The sequence below is a fragment of the Rhinopithecus roxellana genome, chromosome 7, assembly GCF_007565055.1.
Source record: "Rhinopithecus roxellana isolate Shanxi Qingling chromosome 7, ASM756505v1, whole genome shotgun sequence".
In the NCBI taxonomy this organism is placed as follows: domain Eukaryota; kingdom Metazoa; phylum Chordata; class Mammalia; order Primates; family Cercopithecidae; genus Rhinopithecus; species Rhinopithecus roxellana.
Window position 1 is genome coordinate 43,870,328 of NC_044555.1, and position 3,293 is coordinate 43,873,620.

The 3,293-nt window shown below is 33.3% G+C and overlaps 1 pseudogene; it reads right to left on the reverse strand.

The window, feature by feature from the left end:
* Positions 1-2,331: 2,331 nt before the first annotated feature.
* Positions 2,332-3,072, reverse strand: LOC104668691 (annotated as a pseudogene).
* Positions 3,073-3,293: the final 221 nt, after the last annotated feature.

Genomic DNA, 3,293 nt, shown 5'->3' on the forward strand with positions numbered 1-3,293 from the left:
CCTGTCCAACATATGGAAGGCAGAAAGAAAACACATGGAACACATCAAGTTTCTAATATTTCAGGATCCCTAAGCAGACCACCCTCTTCTTTCCACCCTTCTCATCCTTCAGAGTTGTTTTATGTTTTGTTATATTCATATTTTTCATTTGTGTGAGAGAAGCCTAGAGAAGATAGAAACTATTCTATCCTGAAAGGAATCCAGCAGTATATTTTTAAATTTAGTTTTCTTCTTACTATTAGAATACGAAGACACAATTGGTTTTCTTTTAGGGGGAGATTTTAGTTTGTCACCCTTGTCATTAAGACACATTGCCTCTCATCATAAACATTGAGCACTTACAATATACTAGACATTATAGAACATATAGAAAATGTCCCTGCTCTTAAGAAGCTTGCATTCTAAAAAAAGAAAAAAAAAAAAAAAAAAAAACTTCAAAATAACATTGTTTTGTTTGCTGTTTTTTGAAAAGTGTTAAAGGGCTATTCTATAGAGTGAGCTTTGAGTATAACTTAGCCCCATCATATTTTAAAAAACAGAGGAAGAAAAAGAATAATAGATTTTAAAGGTAGACAATGACAGAACATTCAGGATAGGTAGAACTTAAACACAATCTCATTAACTAAAGAGAGATTTGCTGCAATAAATAGGATGAGGAAAATAGTTTGTGGAATGAAAGCAAGGGAAGCAGGGTATTTCAGACATTGGCTGGAGCCAGAAACATTATGTGGTCTTTTTCCAAGTACATGGCCACCAAGTAGGAATGGTTAGTGATAAGACAGAGGACTAAAAAAGGCAGGTAATCTTGTGCACCTGATACATAGAAAGAATAAAGGATCAAAATTGAAGGCAGACTGTAATAGTATCAAGAAATTCTTTAAAAATAAATGTGATTCAGAAGCACAAAACTTACAGTTAGTGCTACCCAGTGTCATGATGAGCCAAAAACATTGTGGCTTCCTAAATTAGAAAATGCTATATACCAACATTTTAAATGGAACATATTACCCTTTTAAAAATCAATGTCTCCCTCCCTCCCAAAAAATAATAACTCATTTTTTCAGAGTGAGAGGAGGAGAAGAGAACATGGGAAATTATTGAAAACAGTAGTTATATTGATAATATTTTCCTTATGACAATCTTTGTGTTTAAACTTGGTAAAAGCCCATTAGCTGCCAAGAGAAAATAAGAAATAAATTTCTAAAAATATACAATTTCTTTTAGAGAAGTTTCAGAACCAAAAGACTAATTTACATGAAAAACTATAGAAACCATACTTGAAATGCCTACTCATAAAACTTTTATTCTACTTACACAAACAGTATATGTGTTCTTAACAATTAAACTTGAATTGTTCATGAAAATTTTATAAGACACTAAACAGAGCTAGCTATCATCTCAAATACAAGAGATTTTTTGTTTTACTGCTGTGCTATCTATCTATAAAATATATATAGTATATATATATAGTAATGTGTATATATATACACATTGAAGTGTGTATGTATGTGTGTATGTGTGTGTGTATATATATATATATATATATATATATATATATATATATATAGTAATGGATATAAAGCAATTTGCTTTTACTGCATCTTTAATTTTTCTTTTGTTCTTAGGTTGCCTAAATCATTTAAATACAAATAAAATGAGTGTAGCAAAAAATAACAAACACAAGCAGCAGATAACTTTACAAATAATAGAATGTAAAACATATCTGTCCTTATCCAGAGTAAATTGAGTCACAACTTTGTTGAAAGGAACACTTCTGCAGCTGTAGTCAAAGGTATGCACATTGAGGTTGAGCATTCCACAGATATACATGGTTCAACATGTGGTATCCATAGTATACCTGTTTCTATTACAGCCTTGTAAGTGATTCAAACCTTAAAGTATTCACAATTGCTACTCCTGTGACTGGAACCAGTTATCCCTTTGATTTCCCACCAGGACAAACCAATATGTAGGCAGTTTTCTTTGCTTAGACATGGAAACAGTTTTACACTGGCCCTTGTGAAGCCACAATGTACAAAAAGTACCATTCTAAACATATATAACTTGTGTAAAAATTTTACATCTGCATATTGTCTACCTCAAGATGAAAACAGATAACTCCCTAAAAATATTAACTGGCTCTAATCCCCTAACATTAAACATAAAAAACCACATGAGAAATATAGGAATTCAAATAGAAGTAACAGGTTTTTATCAAATTAAAAATCTGTCATAAATGGTAAAGAAGAAAACTACTTGTGGGGCAGCATGGAGGAAAAATGATCTACTGTGTAAATTTTAGAATGAGACTGATGAAAGTTGAAAGACTGTTTAATTTTCTCCTCCTTCTCTTGCTTCAGCTTCATCTCCCTGGGTATCTGATGTCCACAATGTCAAGCCATTTCTCAGTAGTTGCAAAACTAGTGTGCTGTCTTCATATGGCTCTGTACTAAATGTGTCAAATTCAGCAATGGCTTTATCAAAAGCTGTCTTTGTAAGAGAGCAGGCTTTATCTGGGGAGTTCAGAATCTCATAATGGAATACAGAAAAATTAAGGGCCAGACCCAATCTGGTAGGATATGTTGGTTGCATTTCCTTTTTGCTGATTTCAAAAGCTTCTCTGTATGCTTGTTGTGACTGATCCACAATCTATTTCTTCTCATCACCAGCAGAAACCTCAGCTACATAACAATAGTAGTGTCCTTTTATTTTCAAATAGAAGACTTTGCTCTCTGTGAAGCATTGGGGATCAAGTACATTGGAAAAAAGAGATAGTACTTTATTGCAGATATGTCTTAGCTCAGTCTCGATTTTATCTCTGTACTCTTGAGCTAAATGCTGTTTTTTTTTTTTTTTCAGGACCTCCCCTCATTTGTCTAATACTTAAAAGACCCTCCAAGATGACCTATGGGCTCCTTCAACAATTTTATAAGTAATTGAATGAAGATTGCTCTCCTCATTGGATAATTTAGCTCCTTGCTCAGTGATAGACTTCATGCAGGCTGCCATGTCATCATATTGCTCAGCTTGCTCCACTAGTTTGGCCTTCTGAACAAACTCATATTTATCCATGACCCAAGAATATTTGAATATTTATTCATGACTGGATGTTCTGTGTCTGGAGTTGGTGGTGGCAGGTGAACTGGGGCTTAGCAATCTCTGGGTAGCACTGGTGGCAGGAGCGAGGCTGAGATTCTACAATTAATTGTCATTTTTTTGTTATGTGTGTACATATTTATTTTTAAACATTTAAAAAATTTCCATAGCTTTTGAGGTACAAGTGGTTTTTGGTT